The sequence below is a fragment of the Caloenas nicobarica genome, chromosome 1 (assembly GCF_036013445.1).
Source record: "Caloenas nicobarica isolate bCalNic1 chromosome 1, bCalNic1.hap1, whole genome shotgun sequence".
NCBI classification, from domain to species: Eukaryota; Metazoa; Chordata; class Aves; order Columbiformes; family Columbidae; genus Caloenas; species Caloenas nicobarica.
This window is the reverse complement of record NC_088245.1, coordinates 3,107,774-3,128,909: the sequence shown is the minus strand read 5'-3', so window position 1 is coordinate 3,128,909 and position 21,136 is coordinate 3,107,774. Positions and strand designations below refer to the sequence as shown.

The 21,136-nt window shown below is 51.5% G+C and overlaps 1 protein-coding gene across 3 annotated transcripts in view; it reads right to left on the bottom strand.

Annotated features, from left to right (window-relative positions):
• Nucleotides 1-18,041, bottom strand: part of PLXNA4 (plexin A4) — a 498,451-nt gene extending 480,410 nt beyond the window's left edge. For 2 of the 3 annotated variants that reach the window (XM_065626967.1, XM_065626970.1), the window contains exon 1: nt 17,808-18,041. The gene's annotated coding sequence lies outside the window, so the exon portion shown is untranslated. Of the gene's footprint in view, nt 1-16,595; nt 16,719-17,807 lie in introns of those variants that run through there. The other variant, XM_065626969.1, reaches the window with a different exon arrangement.
• Nucleotides 18,042-21,136: the final 3,095 nt, after the last annotated feature.

The window sequence follows — 21,136 nt, the reverse complement described above, 5'->3', positions numbered from 1 at the left end:
GAGTCTCCCGATTCCCCTAAGATGAGTTTCCTCCAGCTGCTGACAAATCTGGAGGTCAAATCAGTTTCACAGGGTTAAAGTCCTGGGGAGAAATTTCCATTTTTGCCTTGCTCAAGGGCTTAGAAAATGCATATCAAAATAAAAAAGGCAATTGCAGAAAGGAAAAGAATTTAAAAAAAAAAAAAAAAAAGTTGTTGCTAAACTATTGCAAACTATTTCAGACATATCCAGCATATTCCCTAACCCACCTGTGTGCATTAAGAGGGTGCAGAAGGTCCTCCTGAGCAAAGAACAACACTACCCCATTCCAATTCCTTCTCAACACTGATATTTAATGTGAAGCCTGGACTGAGTCACTAAATTACAAGACTTAACAGAACCAGGAGCAGCAGCCCTTCTTTACAGGCTATTCCTATATATGTTAAAGCCACATGAATGACATGGGAGGATGGGTGGCACAGAGCCTGATGACATGAGGCTGCTGTTACTTCGCCATCCCACTGTAGCTCACACCAGCACGTCACACCTTGTCCTGAAGGGCCCTTCCAGCTCCTCCCAGTAAAAGAACACATTGCTGCTTGCAAGGGCAACCAGCAGCTCTAATCAATGTGTTCCTACTAAGAGCAGGTCCTCACCTCCAGATGTTTCAGTCTAGAAACACCCCAGGGAGACAGACGTCCAGGGAGGCGAAGACTTGGCCAAGGTCACACAGAATCATAGAACTGTTTGGGTCAGAAGGGACCTTCAGAGCTCATCCAGTCCATGAGCAGGGCCATCTGCACCAGCTCCGGTTGCTCAGAGCCCCGTCCAGCCTGGCCTGGGATGTCTCCAGGGATGGTTCATCCACCACCTCTCTGGCCAACCTGGGCCAGGCTCTCACCACCCTCAGGGCCAACAATTTCTTGCACATGTCTGGCCTGAATCTCCTCTCCTTCAGTTTAAAACTCTTACCCCTTGTCCTATCACAACAGGCCCTGCTAAAAAGTCTGTCAGTGTGGTTGAGACAACTACAGCCCATGTGTTTAAACCCCAGCTCAGTGCCACAATGACAATTGTTCTGCAGAGCCACACATGCAGCACCAGAGGAACCTCCTTTATAGCTGATTTTCTCTATTATCACCTCCTTTGGTGCACGTTTTAGGAAAATACACACACATCCTAATGGCTCGGGAGCAGTAAATTCCCATTGGTCTTAAACCCGTCCACTCCACCAGCACTTTTCCAGCCTCAGCAGAATAGGTGCATTACACACTCGAGTGTCGTCGTTACAGCTACTTTAAATAGTTCAGTGGTCATCATGTTCAGCTGCGAGTCTGCACGGGTGCACCCAGGGCATCCTGAAATGATACAGCACAGGGTCCTGGCACCCAGCCTGCAGAACCCAGGGGAGGAAGGGAAGAGGTGGCTGCTGCTGCTGCTAAATCTCTGCGATTTGTACGTGCTCTTCAGCATACTGACAAACTTCGAGAGGAGACACTGTCAGGCTGCCATCCGCAACGGCACTTTGTAGACAGCTCGCTGCTGCTGCAAAGCACACCTGTGAAATGCAAAATCCTTCCATAAATATCTTCCCTGGGCCAGACACCCAGACACGGATGGAAGCTGCAGGTGTTCTACGCTTTTGCAGGGTCTAACCCTTCATTTGCACGAGCAAGTGCCTAGTGCTAGCAACCAATCAACAAATCACTCTAGAGCAGCCACAAGGAGGGTGATGCAATTGTTTTAGCTGTTTGCACAGCCTCATAATTGCAGATCCATCATCGCAAAGGATTAGCTGTGCTAGGATAGGTGTTACAGAGAAGACCCCGTACCAGAAACATGCATATGAGCCGTTCAGCCTGCAAAAGATAGTTTATAGGTTTGCAATTACCAGCGGTTTCAGATTGGGGTTGTACTACCCAGAAGAAAGTTACTGGTTTGCTTAGAGCCAGCTGCAAGCAAAATCTCACCCCAAACTCTAATTCAATCCAGATCCAAACACCATCTGCTTTGTTCATCTCTGCTCGCACAGTCTAAAGGCACCTGTGTCTGAGTCAAGGGGCATTTTTAACGTGGGGGCGTGGGAAGGTCATCTCTGTTCATGAAATCTGGCTCATTAGAAACTGAGACCTCACTAACACAGGCTGTAAGAGCTGAAGAAACACTACAAAACAGATGCACAGGTGCTGAAAGAGTAAGACCCACAGGGGAGTGTTTTCCACGTGCCATCCGCCCCCCTGAGCTGCACCGCAGAGGGCAAGCCTGCCCCCATTTTCCCACTGCCTCCACCTCTCCACTCGTTCCTCTTTCCACACCAAGACTTGTCGACCTCTTCCCTCATCCCACAAGATCCCACAGCTGCACTTTGCGTGCTGTACGACTCTCAAATACTGTAAAAAAGCAGGCAAGCCTGTGGCTGTGCACCACCGCGCTTTGGGGATGCAGTCACAACGGCATCAACATGATGCAGGAGCATCTCCACTGCTTGTGGAGAGCATCGCCTGTGCTCCAGATGCTGAGGACCTCAGGTAAGGGACTGGAGCACACAGTGTCCTGCCCTGGCTCCTGCATGGCTGGGACACGCAGCCTGGGGACAGCTGGGGACACCTGGGTGGCTGCAGATGGATGGTAACGACATGAGGCACCCACTCAGATGGGAGGTTGGGCTGAAATTTGCCCTCGCTTCAAATGTTAGAGGCTGTAAATCTCTTTTTTTGCTTTGACTAGAGAAAAAGGCAGGGGGGAGAGGAAGGGAAATGAAGTTGGGGTTGTTGGCCGTGGCATTTGGCTGAACGCAGCATTGGTTTGAACTGGGCGCTGCTGAGCTTGCTGGGACAGACCTGAGGTGCACATCCAAGTGTCACTTCTGGGCTTATTTATTTATTTATTGTTTTACTTAGTAAAACAAAAGCATAATGCTAAATAGAGACACGGACTTCTCCAAGAAGGCGGCAAGCCCATCTAGCAACTCCCTTTGCCAGACTGACCCTTGCTAAGTCAGTGTCAGCAAACACACTCAGAAATCATAGAACCATGGAATCATTTTGGTCGGAAAAGACCCTCAAGATCATCGAGTCCAACCATTAACCCAACACTGGCACTACACCATGTCCCTAAGAACCTCATCGATGTGTCTTTTAAACCCCTCCAGGGATGGTGGCTCCACCACTGCCCTGGGCAAATCATAGAACTTGTCATGAGGACCAAACCAAGCTCCACAAACTCCACGGCTCGATACAGTGGAGCCCGTCAAACTCCAAGTGGTCCTCTGTTTCTGCAGCAAATAGGAAATCCCCATCAGCTGCCTGCAGAAGGGAGCCCACAGCTGTGGTCCTGCCAGACGCCGGAGAGCCGGGATAAAAATTGTAAGCAGCATACACAGGTGTAAAAATGCAATCACAATTCAATGGGTTATTAATAACAAGATATTTCTCCTCTGCGGCCATCTGCATCCCATCCACCCCCACAAATCCGGCACTTTCCTCTCCCAGCTACAACACTCTCTCTCTCGTTCAGTGCAGATAATTCCCTTCTTTTATATTGCTTTCAAATCATGCACGAAGGTAGCGCTCAACAGGCAGTTTCTCTGGTACAGTCCATGCAGACTAACATTGTGCCAAGCACCATGAACTCAGAACAGAGGGTTTTCTACCAGGATGCCAGAAATAATACAAATAAACTCTTCTTCTCTCCCTGGCTTTATATCTACAGCTCCCACACATCACTACCAGCGGGGCTTTAAAACTAAAACAGACTGGGCCTACGTGACTTGAATTGATTCTGGAAATTTATCTCTTCTTGCTGAAAGCTCTGTGTTTGCTTGATCTTCCTGCCTTCCAAGTCCTACAAGTGCCACATGTTGCACAGCTGGATCCCTGACAGAGGAAGAAAATAGGAGGGAAGAGAGAACAGATTTTTATATATATATATGTATATATATATATATTAATGCAATGGCCAAGGTTTTCAAAAGTCGCCTGTGAATTTCAGCAAAGTAGCTTCAGATATCTCCAAGGGACCTCTGTGTAGGAAACACAGAGCTCTTGAGCTTCCAAAAATCTGCTCTCCATGGGCAGAAGAGGACGGAAAAGGAAACGGGGAGCTCCTGAGGACTTGCTGCTCTGAAGATGCTCAAGATCAGCTCTTGCGGGAAAGGATTTGCAGAAAAAAAGCTGTATCGGGGGGAAGGCTGGAGATAAGACAGCCAGGAGGAAGAAGGATAGATTTGTGTGGCAGCAAACAAAACGCGGGCTACTTTTAATTCTCGAACTTGCTGGGGTGTGACTACTAAAATAATAATGTGCTTGTCCAGCACCAGGAGAACTTGTTCACTCTCAGCAGCTGTAATAGGGGAATATCATCAGGCTCCGGCACAGCTAATGGTCCCACACAGACATGGGCAGCAACATCCAGCCTGCCAAGCCAACTATAAAGCAAGAAAAGCTAAAGGGAAGAAAGTCATATTGAAAAGGATTTAAAAAAAAAAAATCACACCAAAGGAGAAAATGAAGAAAATGTTATTTCCTGTGAAATGAAGTATTGCACTCTGTAACAGGAGGCGGCGGGGGGAAATCAAAACCAAAGCAAACTAGAGATTCAGTTCATAAATACAGGAGAAGGTCAGCTTCCTACTCACCAATAACTCAGTCCCGCGGGAATCGAGCATGGTATTTGATACAGGGCAGATATTTGATTCCTTCCTCTGCGTGGGAAGGTTGACACACGCATCCTCCATCCCTCCGTCCACCTTCCCCACCACGTAACAGCATCGCCAGGGGCTGCTTTAGGTCCCTTCTGCCAACCCCCCCGCTTCAGCAGCAACATCAACCTGTTTAAAAACCTCTCCCTCTTAACACTGAGCTGAGGAAGGGATTATTTTTTTTTTTCCGTGTTGGAGAACAGGCAGTTGCTGGAAAAGCTTCTGCCTCAGCCCAGCAACAACGAGACCTTGGAAGAGACTAATTATGGGTGACGAAGTAAGTCACCCACTGGCAGAGAGCAGTGAAGAAGAGACAGGCGAGCACAAACCTGCACTTGGAGACCTTTTTGCTTATTATAAAATAAAGCTGTTTCTGCTGTCTGCATTACCGGGGAAGGAGAAAGGACAAGCACCAAGTGAAACTGCTGCATGGAAAGGGCCGTGGTTTTCTCTTCCAGCTCACTATTGCAAGTCTAAGAAGCACAATCTTCAAACATCAGACGGTAATTTTTGCGTATCCATGTGCACGTATGGAGAAGCCTCAAAGAAATCCTATACACGCATACATACATACCCAGAAGGAGGGGAGGCAGAGCAGGAAAGCAGCCTGCATGGCCACCTAGGCTGCTGCTGGGGGCCAAATCATAGACTCACGGGATCATTTTGGTGGGAAGAGACCATCGAGATCGAGTCCAACCATTAACCCAACCCTGGCACTACCCCGTGTCCTTAAGAACCTCATCTATGGATCTTTTCAACATCTCCAGGGATGATGACTCCACCAGTTCCCTGGGCAGCCTGTTCCAACACCTGACAATCCTTTCCAGGAAGAAATTTTCGTGATATCTAATCTGAACCTCCCCTGGCACAACTTCAGGCCGTTTCAGCCGCTTCACCAGCTTCGTGGCTCAACACACCCCGTACATCGACCAGTGGGACACATGGGGATGTCTGCATGAGGATGAGTCTGTGCACAACCAAGGACCGAGAAAGCGGATCGTCACCGAGTCACAATCTGCTTGGGATGTCGTTCAGGCTCATGGCACCTTGTGCGGCCCCACGTGGGTGCTCATGGCCAGGCTCCAGAAGAACCACTCAGAGGGATGAGGAGTGATGCACAACCTTCATCTCTACCCCTGACAGCCCCCGAGTGACCCCCCCTTGCAATCATCAGCGCCTGGACCAGCACCTCCTGAAAAGCATTAAAGCAACCGAGCTCATAAGAAGCCACATTCCCAGAAACAAAGGTTTTTCCAAAATTGCACCATTTATTCCCAGTTCTGCAGTGGTGTAAAACATCAGACTTTTTCTTCCTTTCCCTCTCCTCCCTACAATCTAGAACAATCCCGCTCCCACCACCTCTCAATCAAGGGATGTTGGAGGAAATAGAACTAGGTTTGTTCTAAATCCCTCCTAACCCTGGCTGTGCAGCAAGGCTGCTCTTCCTTCTCCAGAAATCTCACCCTGGACCTGCAAGACCTTTCCTGAACTGTGGGCAAAATCGGCAACAAGCTCCGAATAGTGCAGGGTGACCAGATCGGCATTTTCTAACCATGGGGATTTTGCATCCATGTGTGGAAATGTGTATATTAACATGTATTTTTATGTATATGTGTAAAATATTGAATATATATATATATGGACGCATGCATGCAGTTGTATTTAAGGAGACTACAGATGAATGGCAGAGCTGGGCATGTGCTGGCAGTATGATGCAACCCAAATCTTTCTTACGCTGTAGGACAATCAAGACTTTTTCTCTGAAATGAGAGCAAAAAAGGGCCCAAAACAGCTGGGAAAAAGGGTGATGCATATGAGAAACTGTCTTTTCTCTGGCTCTGCGTGCATAACAGAGAGTGCGTGTGTGTGTTTGTGAGCTGCAGATGAGTCAAAGTCTGAGGGCCGCCTTGTGTCAGCCATTTACTGTGCCAATGACAGCGGTTCCCAACAGCCTTTAATAACAGCAATTTTAGACCCTGGAGCGGTAGGGGGGCAGGTGAGGGGGGAGACGAGCGCTTCTCCTGCAGGCTGGTGCGCAAACCATCCCGCGTCCTTGCCAAAATGCGTTCGAGGCACCCGCTGGTGGCTCCGTAATTGCAGCCCACGCCGTGACGTGTTATTCTAAGAGGTAACAGAGGGCACAGCTGGGAGAACAACTTTACGTACGCGGGAGTAAAGGGGACGTGCCATCACCAGGAAGACACTGGGGACATGCTGGGGTCAGGAAGGGGTGGACCAGGTGGTGGTTTGGGGGGGGACTCATCCCTATCGTGCTTCCCAGAACAGCACGAGGTACCTCTGTGGGGTCACGCTGTGAACATCCAGATTTATACTGAGAAGTAACCGGGAGAAAAGGAGTTATCATTACTTCCATGCAGAACAGCTTAAACAGAGACAAATACGTGCGGAGTAGCAGGTCACAACGAGAAGACACAAGCCCCGCTGTCCTCCTGCACCTTGGCTCCCCAGTGTGAAGGTGGGAAATAAGCCCCTACCAGGTCTCACGGATGCTGGAAAGCTCAGACTTGTGAAGATGCTAAAAATCTTCAGCTTAGTCCAGATTTGGAAAGCTTAGGGAAGAGCTTCAGAGCGCACCATGTGCTGATTATTTACTTCTCCAAGCTAAGGAGAGACTTACTTCACACACCTCCTCCTGGAAAGGCGGAAAAATCAGACGTGTAAAATAAGTAGGAAATGAAAACCAACTTGATAGCTCCTTCCCCTTCCTAATGGGTAATACTCATGTAATTATGCCTGCTTGCCTTTTCCTTTTTCTGCTTTCTTTAAGACATTATGCAGAGAGAAATTTGTCCTAAAAGTTGTTATTTTCATTCAGAGGCATCCCGTTGAGCTGTTTGCTGTGCTAAGGCGGGCAAGAGCAGCGACTCCATTATAAGGGAGGAAGAAAACCCCTCCTGAATGGCTCTGACAGGCGTTGGTTTTAGCATCCAGCTCCTGCTACATGTGGGTTACCTCTCTCCCCTCCCTTCTCCATCAGTCAGAGGGTTGCAGCTCCAAGGCTGTCCCATGTCTCCTGCCTTCTGTGGACCAAGGCAAGAAGCTCCTGGCCACTTGGAGCCAAACAGGCAGAGAAAGCCAGAGGTTACAAAGATGCTCTGAGTCCAGCAGCCAAAATGACTTTGTTCCCAGTGGGAATTTGGGCAGAAACCTGAGACTTCGAGGTCTCACGGCTGGTGGGATCCAAGGGGACATCTCACACCGGTGCCAAGTCCATACCACCCCTTGGGTGACTTGTCTCCAAATGCATCAGCATCACAACCCAGTACCCAAGGAGCTGGCTGCAGCTCAGGGTGGAGAAAAAGGGGTGCACAGAAGCCAAACATGACCCCTCCAGGCCCACAACAACATGAGTGACCCTACCAAAACGTAGCAAGCTTGCATTTGCCACAGCCAGCTTCCCTCCCATTTAGTGCTTCGTTGCAGCAGAAGTAGTGGAGGGGCTGGCTCATGCAGGACATGCAGGAGCATCTCCCACCCCAGCTGGGTTCTCCCAACCATCGATACCACAGAGACGGACTGGGTGCGACCCCGCGCTAACGACTGAACGCTGCACCTGCGGGATGGGTTGCAGGGGTTTCTGGCAGAGGAAGGGGTGAGAATTCAGCCCTTCAGACCCCCACAGTGGACCCCCCCATCTTCCCCTCCACCTCCAACCTACACTTCCCAGGAAGGTCCCCCCCAGCCTTGCTCTTGCACCCTGGGTGTTATTTTTTTCTCTTCTCCACAGGGAACACAGCTTCCAAGAAGGCAAACACAAAGCCCAAAGGGATTGACTTCAAGCAATGAAACAGGCTCTGCAGAGGAAGGTGTTTTATTCCTGCTCGAGGGGGAGCTTTAAAGAGCCTCCTTTTGTTTCCTCAAAGGCTGGGAAAGATGTTTCCCAGTCTCAGCCTGACAGGCTGAGGAAGGTAGAGACCAGGGGGAATTCAGGGAACGTCAAGGGCCACACTCCGCAAGCAACAGCAGAGATTTCCCCACACCTGAGTCCCTCCACACCCAGCATCCTGCATTGGTCCAGCCATTCCTGCATCCCTCCTCACCCCACAGGGGCTCGTCCCCCCAGGGGAGCATCTGCAGCAGCTGCACGAAGAGCCCAGCCCTGCAACTGCAGCAACTGTGCGAGGGGTGGCTGAGCATCCCCCCTGCAGCTACACCCACCATCCCTGAAACCTCACCTCCGAGTTGTTAATTCCGCATCAAGAAAAGCTGTATTGTTTGCTTTTTTGGTTTTGTTTCCCACCAGACATTATCCAGGGGGTCCTTTAGAGAGGGGAGGGGAAGAAGGATGAACAGCACAGCTAATCCCTGCTGCAAGCAAAGCCAAGCCCTGCACCTCCAGGCTACATTGCACCTGTCCCAGGCAGAGAGGAAAAGCAGGTCCGCTCCTCCCAGTGCCTCCAGACACCCCTCCCGGCCCCACTGAGCCCTCCCCTACCACAGGGGCTGCAGCATCCTCAGGGCTGCCGGGGTGTGAAGGGCAGCAGGATGGAGTTTTCCCTGCACAGCCACCTCTGTGGTGCTGCCAGCTTCGGGGGGAAGTTGTGACCCTGGTACCTGCAGGCAGGAGACCCAGGTGTTGCATCCCTGCTGTACCTCCCAGCTGTGCATTCCTAAAACCAATGGGAGTGTCCGGACAGTTGTATACATGGGGCTCCTTGCAGGACTCCCTACGGCAACCCAGCCATAGCGTTGCTCAGCATCCAGCTTATACCGGGGTCAGTTTTGGGCCCCTCATGCCAAGAAAGTCCTTGAGGTGCTGGAGCGAGTTGAGAGAAGGGAACGGAGCTGGGGAAGGGGCTGGAGCACAAGTGTGATGGGAGCGGCTGAGGGAGCTGGGGGTTCAGCTGGAGAACAGGAGCTGAGGGGAGACCTTCTGATCTCTGAACTGCCTGAAAGGAGCTTGGAGCCAGGGGGGGTCGGGCTCTGCTCCCCAGGAACAAGCGCCAGGACCAGAGGAAACGGCCTCAAGTTGCACCAGGGGAGGTTGAGGTTGGATCTGGGGAACAATTTCTTCCCCAAAGGGCTGTGGGGCATTGGGACAGGCTGCCCAGGGCAGTGCTGGAGTCACCATCCCTGGAGGGGTTTAAAAGACGCACAGATGAGATTATTAGAGACATGGTTTAGTGCCAGAGTCAGGTTAATGGTTGGACTCAGTGATCTTGAGGGTCTCTTCCAAACAAAATGATTCTATAACTCTATAAAAAATAGCCGATCCTACCCCTGGCACCCACTCCTGGAGGGCAAGAAGAGCCCCCAAAACAGGCTTTATCCCACCCACAGCAGATGGAAAGGGATCGTTGGGGCAGGCAGAGCGATATCCTTAGCACCACTTGTTCTGCTCGGCATCTTGTGTGCTGCGGCCAGCCCTGGGGGCCCCCCAGACCCCCCTGGCTGGGTCCCCAGCTCCAGGGGGGCTCAGGCCAAGCAGGAGCCCAGGACTGGAGCATCTGAGGAGCTTCCCTGCCTCCCAGCGCGGAGGGATGGGTTTGCAGAGAGGGGGGGACTTGAGCAAACAACAAGGAGCAGCGCATGCAAAGAGATAAGAGAAGGTATTTACCAGGCAATCACTACAAGGTCCTGTGAATATAGTATTTGTGATGGATGAATAGACATATTATTACAGAACTTAATGCAAACCCTTTGCACCGAATGGTGACATGCGATTACTAGTTTGGAAATAACTAAGCTCATTATAACGAAACGCTTCACTCAAAATCCCCCTCCAAAAGGATGGATCTGACGAAGGAAGGAACCTGTGACGGGAACATACTGGGGGGATTTGTTTAACCAGATCAGCCCGCTGGGCCAGCACAGCACGGTCTCCTGCCTCCAGCATGGCTAAAGCCCAGCTCAGCGGGAAGCAAAACCCACCAGCCTGTGCGGACAGGGTGGGCAGTACCCCACACCCAGCATCGGGCTCTTCCTGGCGCGACCCCGCGTTTAAGAGATGAAAAGAAGCACCTTTCAATAATAAATAATAATGCTAACTATGTGTTTCTATAGCAACTCATCACCATAGCAGCTAAAGCGCAGGAGGAAAACTCAGAGCTGATCCTGCCGTCTTCAGGGTGAGGAGGCAATTGCCCTCCTGGAGGTGGCTTCGGCGGCGGCAGAGCTGGGACTTCCATCAACAAGTCACCTTCCAGGTTGTCCCCAAACACTGCGCACCCCAGGGGAGGTGTCTGTGGGGGTGGCTGGATGGTCCGAAGGGATGAAACCTGGGGTCCAAGGGGTGATGGGGACATGCAGCCCCAAAAGCACCAGGCATCAAGGTCATCGCAACCCTCCGAAAGAGTCCTGGGGCTCCAGGGTGGCTGGAAGGAAAGGGCACTCTGGCAGGGGACAACCCACCCCCATCCAGCCCAGAGGACACCACAAAGGGGAGAGTACAAAGGGTGACACACAACCAAAAAGAGAAAATATCTAAAATTAGCCGTGCAAATACCTCCCCCTCAACACATACACATCTCACGGTAACACCTTCAAACACTCCACATTGCTCCAGAAATCCTCCAGGAATTTGCACCAAAACCCTGATAAATAAAGGGGCTTTCCCAGAACAGCCCAGAAGCTCACTTCTTTTAAGCTAGCAAGTCAAGCAGATACGCCCATCCTAATTTGGGCGTGAGGTTTGGGGTATTTTTTTTTTTCCCCTAAATTGCCCATTAAAATCCAAGCAAAAGCCTTTGATTAGCTCCACAACTGGCATGGTCGTATTCCCTGCTCAGCTCCTCGCTCTGCTCTTCGATGTGTTGGTGCTGACAGAGCCTTTTCCCCCAAAGTAGAACAGCCTCCTGTCCCTTGTCACCTCTGAAAGCTGGAGACACCACCCAGAGTTGGGACAGTGGCCGTTAGTGACCATCAGCCACGTACATGGTGCTATTCCTCAAGCTGGTGAGTTCCCAACCAGATCCTCCCTGGTTTTATCATCTCACTTGCAAAAAGTGAAGTTGTTTTTAAAGATCATTAGAGCAAAACGACTACTAGATGATGGCTAAAGGGGCAGTCGCTTCTACAAGACTATCCTCATTTTGTAGATGGGAAAACAAGAAGCCGAGGGACTTGCTCAGGGCCATGGGGCAACTCTCCAGAAAATCAAAATCTCCCTTTGGCAGCCCAGAATAAGTTTCCCTAAAGTAAAATAAAGCTGTGTTGCACACCAAGCACTTGCCATCAATAGGCAATTGTAACAGGATACACCTCCTCAGTCTCTAAATGAGTTTTCTTTCCAGCACTACATTATAGACAAATCCTCGCTCACAAAAAAACACGAATAAATCCCTTCTCAGAATCAAATATGCTCTCACCAAGTCAAACAGAGCCACATGCATGTGCAGTAGATCTGCAAACCTCTTCCTAACTTCCCAGCACAACCATCTTCCCTTTGGGGAGGGGAGAAAAAAAGGCAAAAAGGAAGGAAAGAACATTTAACAGAAGAAATGAAGTGGCAATTTCCCAGTTCAGCTGGGGATCAATACATGGGCTCCTCGCGGTTTCTGTTTCAAAGGGGCTGAGCTCTCGCCGCCGAAGCCCAGACTGACACAACGCCAGTGCTTGACTTATGAGTACTTCATCTCGGCAAGATATTTTTAATTTAAATCTCGCTGCAGTTGAGTACGAAGCCATCCGGGCTTTGATTTACTGCTAATTCGTCTCTCCGACTCCTATAACTCTAAACTCGAGTCACCAAACAGTTTAACGCCGAGACACCCAGCAGCGAGACTCCTCGTGAATGAGTGTCAGGGGGCTGCTGGTGGCGAGTGCACGTTCCTCACTTCAGAAAAACAACAAGTATATAAATATTAACCATCTACATACTGTCCCCAAGTCCAGCATCACTTCACAATTCCAAAGGAAAACAACACTGGGGTTAAAAAAACCTCCACCACCCTCACCTTTCCTCCTCCATGTAGTGTTTTATGCTCGAGGAGAAAAAACATGCAGGTCAGGGTGGTTCATTTTGCAAATATTTACATGCATTTGGTGCAGTGTTGGCTGCGAAGGTTCACCAAGCATCAAGATTTATTCCTCTGGCCCTTGCACGAGCTCATAGGAGGGAGAAGTGTGTGAGTATATATCATGCAAATGCCTGTAATGGAAACCTATCCCATATTATGTGCATCAGAGCCACACATTCGTCCTGTCAGAAGGACAAGGGAAATTCAAGTGCCATTCAGGTCCCATAAATTTATTGCCAATGGCTTGGTGGGAAAGACCTGGCAGAACACTCATGTATGGATAATATAGCTGGAAGGAAAGTCCAAGATCGGGCATGAAAGGTGAGAGAGATGGTGATGCAAGGTCTCCCTTCTGGGTCACCAGTACAAATCCAGCCATGCTCAGGAGCAGTTTTTTTTATTTATTCCGGTGCAAAAGAAACCTGTGAATCTCAGCCTCTTCACTTTTGGGTCTGGATTTCTGTTTCATGGCATGCAGTATTTAAAAAGCACTGGGAAGCCTTCTTGGCAGCAAAGCCTGGAGTAAAAGCAAGGCACAGAGTCCGCAAATGACCTCTCTTTTTTCTGGTGAAATCCCCACCCAGGGAAGGTCAGAGCCACCTGCTGATAGGCAGCATAGTGGGGATGAGGGTTTCAACCCAGTCACTGCTCCCACTCAGATCTTCAGGCCCTCCTCCATCCCTGAGAACTTGGTATCTTCTACAAACATGAGTATTTGAGGCAGAAACAGCTGGGAACATTATATTCCAGCAAAGAGTTGGCTTCCTCCGTGGGTCCAGGAATCACACTTGAAGAGCGTATGTCCCCAGGAAAGGTTCGCCTTAAATCGAGCGCTGAGCTGCACGGATTAGAGGTGTCTAAAATGAAATGACCATTGGCTTTCCAAACAAGAGGGTGCCCGTTCAAAGCCTTCAGAGCATCTCTAAGGTTTTACTTTGCAAAGGGAAGGATCCCAGGACGGATGCCACGCTACCCTGGCTCCCATTGCAGGGGAGGCAGGGACCTCTGACCTGAGTGGCTGCTCAGCACCTTAGGAGATGCACCTAAGCAGGGATGAGGCAAACTTAGCAGAGCACACGTGAGTGAAGAACAAATAAAACCAAACAGTTCCAGTGAGATAAGTAAAGAAAAAAAAAAAAAAAGCCAATCCCAGAAAATCGCCACGCAAACTGTCGGTATCACAACACACCTGATTTTTGCAATGATCTCTCCGTTCCCTAAGGTGATTAAAAGCATCTTGTAGCCGATTTTAAAGACATGGGAACCGAGGTTCATGAAAGCACAGCTGCCCCCTGGCCAATGCACTAACCTAAGATGATATTTTCTTATTTTAAAGCACTCATCTGTCATTTTAACTGGAAAAAAATTCAATCTTGAAAGGGTCCTGTTCTGCCCGAGCGCTGCTCTTGGCTGTTGAAGCACAGGCTCAAGGGCAGGGACCGCTCACCGCTCTCACTTCCAAGTGCCACTTGGGGTTCAATTTGTATTTCGGGGACATGAGTGAGGATTCCCATCAATAAATGCAGACTGAGCCTTTTGCCTCTCCGTGCCTCAGTTTCCCAAGCTGCACCAGATGAATGAGAATACTTTATCACTGTTTTAAAACACTTCAGAATCTGGGGGGTTTTTGTTGTTTGGTTTTTTTGGTGCAGCCTCCTTGAGAGCTCAAACATAAGGGGTATAAAGTGCTTTTCACCCAAAGACAGTCCTGCAGGGAAGCACGCTCATCACTGATATCCCGCAGTAAGTCAATGGGTTGCCCAGACTCTCTGCACAGACGGGAAGTCTCGTTGCCTTGGGCGCTTGGAGCGGTCGGTGTCCATTAACTGAGTCTTCCAAGCGAGAAGGAAGGAGTAAGAAAGAGCCCTCTGAATCTTTTCGTCACACTGGTAGGGACCAGAAAGGGCTTTTTATTTGAGCATCAAGCAGTTTGAGGGCTTTGCTATGGGAAATAGTCATAATCCAAATTGCACCTCTAGCTGGGGAGGGGAATTCATGGGCAGGACATGAGACTTCCAAGTCCCAGCACTGCAGCTGCAAAGGGGTGACTTTGGGTCTCAGCCTCAGAGATGTGGGACCTCACTTTAAGGGAGTATTGTGAATAATAAATCAAGAAGAGCCAAGTGACTCCCAGAACAACATGCCATTCTGCTTGAAAACACCTGTAGGCAACGCCAAGCCACAAACTTTGACATCACTAACTCCAAAACTCAAAAGCTCTACCTCTAACACCCTCCCCACATAGGATCCCAACGTGGAGCACGAGCCTACCATGCCAGCATCGTTCTCAGCTTTTTAGGAAGCTTTTCAGAGTTCCTTTCCAAATAATGAATTAATTCCCACACAGCATTAACCCTCAGCACACCTGAGTATCGTAAGACCTTGCAAGGCTTTTCACCCTGGGCGTGCGGGTACGCAAATCAAACCCCGGCACTCCGGGAAAGACGTAGGTTTTATTGCAACCGCTCAACATCGAGGAAATAGGGAGGCAGAGACAAAGCAATTCAGTAAAAGGAAAACGATGCAACACAAAAGGGGCTCCAGCATCACTCCTCCCCTTCCCCATCCTGCAAAAACAGAGGATTCAACACAAAACCAGCTCCGGCAACCCACTGCCCCCCGGGATCTGCTGCCAAAGAGGGTTTCTGCCTCCTCGGCGGTGGATCTCAGCCACTGTCACGCCTGTGCTGAGCCTTTTGCTTTGCCACATCTCCAAGCTGTCTAGCACCAAGCTCCGCTGCGGGTGCAGAGAAGGGATGCTGGCAGGTGAATGCACAAGGAAAGGCTCGAATATTTCCTCTCCCTGTGGAGAAGTTCAGCATCTCTCTTAGGATTTGCAACAGCGCTCATCCCTCCGCTAGCCAGGTGCCGGATTGCAGGCTGAACAGATTTAACACCAGTCTTCAGTGCCTACAAGGCAGTTACAATCATCAAGCAAAAAGCTTCCCAACAGCACTGTGATTGATCATCAGCCTGTATTTTAAAACACCCGTCTTGGACATAAACAACACTTAGACCATGCGGCTGTCATTTATTTTGCATCTGACTGATATCGCCGAGCGCCGCGTATTTAGGATGGGACAGAAAGGAAAAAGCCTTGGACCGGTGCTTTAGGAAAGGAAGACACCCCCATGGAGGATGGGTTTGGGTAGAGGAGGGAAGAAAATCCCACGCTTTCGTGATGGGGCTGGGGTTGCATATTTAAACCTGGCTGCACACAGAAAGCAGACACACATCTGTTGCACTGCTTGAAGCCCGGCTCTGGTGAAGGGTCCCACACACAAACAAACAAACACGCACTACCCGAGGCAATTAAACCACAAACAAAATGCTGCTTTCATCCCCAAGACCTTAAGACAGTGGCTTAGCCAGGGGGAGGAAGCACCTAATCGCACACTGGGAGGCACACGCTGTAATTAAAATTACAGAGACGGCGAAGGCAAAGCAACCCCACGCTCCACTGGTCCTACCTGCTCACAGATTTAACTGGCTTCTATAAACAAGACACGGGTGAAACAGAGGACAGATAAAGAAAAGAAGTTAGCACGCTTCATGCCTTCCAAAATATTTGTGCGAGGCTGGTGCACACTCAAGATAAGTCCCTAGAAGGCTGCGAGCAGTTGCATCTCCTGTAAAAATCCTCTGACACCGTCATTGTTCCCCTGGAATACGAGCATCCCCCGGCAGTCCGGGGGTCCCCGTCCAAACCTCCCCTCTCTGCACTGCTCACTCCCGTGACCTGGGAAGCTTCAAACCCCTTTTGCTTTCCCCAAAACCTCACATCCCAGTGACAGAGGGAAGCCATGAGAAATCAGGTGCGTTTCCAGCGAGGGCTCAGGCACGGCTGCTCGGCAGCAGGGCTGGAAAGCGAAGCGGAGCAGACGCAGGATGGAAGTTTTGCGGAAGAGGAGCGCAGCCACACGATTTCCACCTGGTACCTTCCATGAAGGCGAGTCCTGCAGGTCCTACACCCTGATCCGGCGTGGCAAATGCTTCATCCCTTCCCAGTACGGGGAGCAGATGGGGCCCCAGGAGGAGGGTTTCCCCTGGGCTGGGTATGTAGCAGCCACACGCAGAGCCGCTACAAACCCAAGCAACACTTAGCCCTGCTGGGGCTGAGCAAGTGGGTTTGTTTATCTGGGAGGAACTCATCTGCTGCCGGAGTATTATATTTCCACCAAAATCATGTGCGGCTCGGTGTTTAGATCACTTCTCCCTGTCTACATAATTTAAGGGCATATGTCTGATAGATGAAGAGCATCAATACGCAGGTTTCGGCTGCAGCGCACACATGCACGGAAGGAGGGAGGTTGATCAGAGCTGACTCTGCAGCCAGGATTTGGGCAGTCAAACTCTCCAGCACCTTGCAGGGAAGGAAAAGACACGGAGGTCTCCCCTTCCCTCCTAGGTGTTCCCCGCCGGGGGTGGCCCCTGTCCCCATCCATCGGTCACCCGGGAGGCGCGGATCCTCCCCGGGAAAAGGGCTCTACCTCCAGCCCCATCCAGTTGCAACCTCATGGGAAGCAGGAAAAGTTTGCAAATGCCTCCAGCCCCTCACCCGGGGAAGGCTCTGGGGCAACGGGAGCCGGGGGGAAATACTCCCCGAGGGGAGGAAAATCCGCAGCCGGGGATGGCAGGGGGTGGTTAAGAACAGGCTGCGACGCTGGAGCCGCCACCTCCGGGGAGAAAAGTTGAGCCGTGTGCATGGGGAAAAAGCCACCGAGGACCCAGGGCGGGGGGGTGGACACCGGGCACCGCGTCCCCTCCGCGCTGGGCATGTGGAGGAGGGGAGGGAACGCCGGAGGTCCCCGCTGCGAACCCCCGCGGCATCCTCCCAAGGCAGCCCGGGAGGGGCGGCGGGGCCGTGCCCGGCCACCCCCCGCTCAGCCCGCTGCCCGCGGGGGTCCCTGCCCGCCAGCCCCGACCCCCGCCCCACCACCCGGGGGTGGGGAGAAGCGGCGGGGGGGGGGGGGCAGCTCTCAGGGTGTCGTCCCCCCCCTCCCCTGCACTCCTGCCAGGTGTGCAGGGCAGGTACCGCTGCAGCCCCGCCGGCCCTCCCGGGACATCCTCCGGGGCATCCTCCGGGGCATCCTCCGGGGCATCCTCCCGCCAGCCCCCGCTGCCCGGGCGGGGCGGGGGGGGGTCCTTACCTGGGAAGGCTCCTCGCTTGCTTTGAGTGGGTTTTGGTATATATATATGTATATATATATAGTATTTTTCTCCTCTCCTTTCCCCCTACTTCAGTCTTCAGAGCAGGCGCCGCATTGACACTGCAGATGGTCTCTGTGTGTGTGTGTGTGTGTGTGTGTGCGTGTGTCTCTCTCTCCAATCCCAAATACTCCACGGAGGCGGAACACGGAGCCCCTCTCTCTGCACTGGGCAAACCGTGTCTGGCTCGCCCAGAGCGGCGGGGGGGGAAAAGGCGGGGGGGGCGGAGGGGGGGGGGGGAAACGCAGCTCCAGTTTTCACTCCCCCCCCCAATCACCCTTTCCCTCCCTCTCCCAGCCCTTCCCCTCCCCCCCCCCCCCGCCTCTAAATCAGAAAGAGGGGGGGGAAGATACAGGCAGGCGAGCTGGCAGGCGGGGTGCAGGCAGGGGATGCTCTACGGGGCCATGCCCGGCTCCGCGCCCCGTTCCGCGCCCGGTTCCGCGGCCGCTGCGCCGCTGCCCGCCCGCCGGGGAGGGCTCGCACTGCGGCTGTCTCGCCAGCCCTTCCTCCCCAGCCCTTCCTCTCTCCAATGGTGGCTGAGGAGCGGGGCTTTGACACCCAGGCTCTTTTGCAAATACACACACAGACACACACACCGCCCCCTCCACCTTCCCAAAAAATAATTAAAAAAAAAAAAAAAAAGCCGGAGAGGTGTGGAAGCGCGGTGGCAACGCGAGCACTGCACGCCAGGGAGGCACAATACTACTACTACTACTAATAAAAAAAAAGATAGTAAAAATCCCTCTCTGTTCTTTTTATCTTTCTTTCTTCTTCTTTTTTTTTTTTTTTTTCCAGAGAAAGTGCCCAGTTGCTCCTCCTTTCACCAGCCCACGCACCTCTGGGAGAGGGGCGATGGCTGTGTCTGGAGTGGGACCCCCCGCAAGCCGCTTTTCGTCGTCTCAAAGTTTGCAGGGGATGGGGATGAGGATGGGGACGGGGATGGGGATGGGGACGGAGCCGCCGCCTCCGAGCGCGCCCGGGGCTGCGAGCGCCGCCGCAGCCGCTCTCCCACGGCTGCAACTCCGGCTGCTGCCTTGATTTCTCCTCTTGTACAGCACCTCGCTCCTACTCACTACTGACACCTAGGATCTCCAGCCTGATTGGGCTAATTGGGAAATGTCGCTGCCCTCCTCTCCCCCCCCAAAAAAAACAAAAAACAACAAAAAAAAAAAACACACACAAAAAAATATCAAGAAATCGAACGCATCTTGCCGGCTCCCTCCATCACCTCCCCAGGAAAGCACTTCTCGACATCGCAGCTCTAGCTGGCATCTGCCTCCCTTTTCCTTTTCCAGCGTGTGCCCCACCACTCTCCTCCGGCTGGGACAAAACGAGGAGGGGAGCAGATCAGAGCGGGCATGGGGAGGCTCGGAGGAAGATCAATCTCTCAGCTTGGGTGAGCAGTAATCCTAGAGAGCGGCTGCAAGCTGCTCTGCTCTCCGGGTCTTCTTTTGATTCCTGGCGGCCACGGGAATAATAGTATTATATTTTTTTCTTTTTTTTTAAGCTATTAGTGCTTACGGCCTGAGTTTTGTGTCCAGCAGGTTGCCAGCCTGGCTGGCCGGGTTGCCCCACGGCGCAGACGCTGCTGTGGAACTTGGTTCTCCCCGTGCAGAGACCTGAACTCTGCAGATAATATCTGGGCTCTCCTCGAGCGGCGAGCAGAGCAGGCAGCAGAGCGTGGGAAGGAACAAGCTACACTCTCGGGGTGTCCATAGCGGCACGTAGCAACAGGGCTGCTTCCCTCTAGAGATGCGGGAGCCCTGATGCCGCGAGGATGGGCACCTCATAGACATCTGGGGAAGCAACTGGGGACACCTTTGCTTCCAGGGGTGTTGGGGATCCTCACATCAGGGCAGAGAGGGGAAAACCCTGAGGGTAATCCTGCAGCTTCTCCCTACCCCACACAAGATGAAGGCATCCAGCAGGGCTGCAGAGGGGGGGCTGGTAACGGGGGTCCCACCGCTCAAAATGAGCAATAGCCACAGTCGGAGGCAGGGATTGCCTCTCGGGAGGGATGTTGTACAGCACCGAGCACAGCAGGACTCCCCCTCCTCCCCACAGCCTCTACCATTCACAGGAAAAACAGGCTTAATCCCAAGCTTTGTATTTTTAATTATCTTAAATTTATGCCACAAGACACGGGGGCCGGGGGCTGTCTATTTGCATCCTCCAAGATATTTATTTTTAAACAATATCATGTTTTCCTTAAAACAAGTTTTATCTCCCCGGCGCGTGCCTGTGTGCACGTGTGTGTTTTGCCTGAGCTCTGGTTTACATTTCCTGATGGATGGATGGGGATTCGGAGCCCTTTCTTAAGGTGGTGCATAAAATGTATTTATTATTCTTTATCTCCTGCGTCTTGCAAGGAGTCATTTGTTTTCATTCAGAGAAATGAATACTATGTGAAGCCTGAAGAGTAATAACACAGCAAAATGACAACGGAAGAGCGAGACGGAAATCTGAGAGATACAATGGCAGGTTAGTAACCTCTAAAGATCACTGCTGTTGTGAGCAGTACTGTATTATTTAATGTCCAGTCCGGCTTGCAGCTCCATTTAATAAAATATATGAAAATCTCTGGGAAATTTGGTCTTGCATTTAAAACTGGACTGTTCTGCTAAAAAGGGATAATCTGGATACACCGAGATTACTTCCCTCTATCTGGCGGGGAGGAAGAAATTAATCCGAATTCCTTCTGCTTCTTGAGACAATGGCATGAGTCAATATATCCCTGCGCTGTTTGGGTTCATAAAGGAGTCAGTGACAAATGAGACTTTATTTATAGGCCTTTTCGTGAACTAGGCAGCGGGGGCGGAAAAGGGTTAGGGCTGAAAAACCCAAGTGACCTCCCCTGACCTGTGAATAGCTGCAGTAAAAGGGCCCAAGGACAAGGAGGGCCCTGGCTCACCCTGTTGTCATCAAGTGGATATTTTGCCCCCGGCTGCGGTGACAGCAGAGATCACGGGTCACTCTGGAGAGGTGCTGGGCATCCCCACTGCTCCACCCCGGGGGGAAAACCCACTGGGGCTCAGCACCAAACAGCACCAAAGCTGCTCTCAGCGTCATTTGGGAAGAGGCAAAATCATGTTGGTTACATCCAACCAACCTCCAGCGCCTGATTTCTGCCCCAAAACACCCACTTTGGTCCCCGTTGCTTATAAAGTCCTGGATGCTGACAGCACAGGCATCCTTTCATTTCATGCCTTGTTATCTGAGCTACACACAGGTATCACTTCCAACAACACCTAGAGAACAGAAAACACCTATT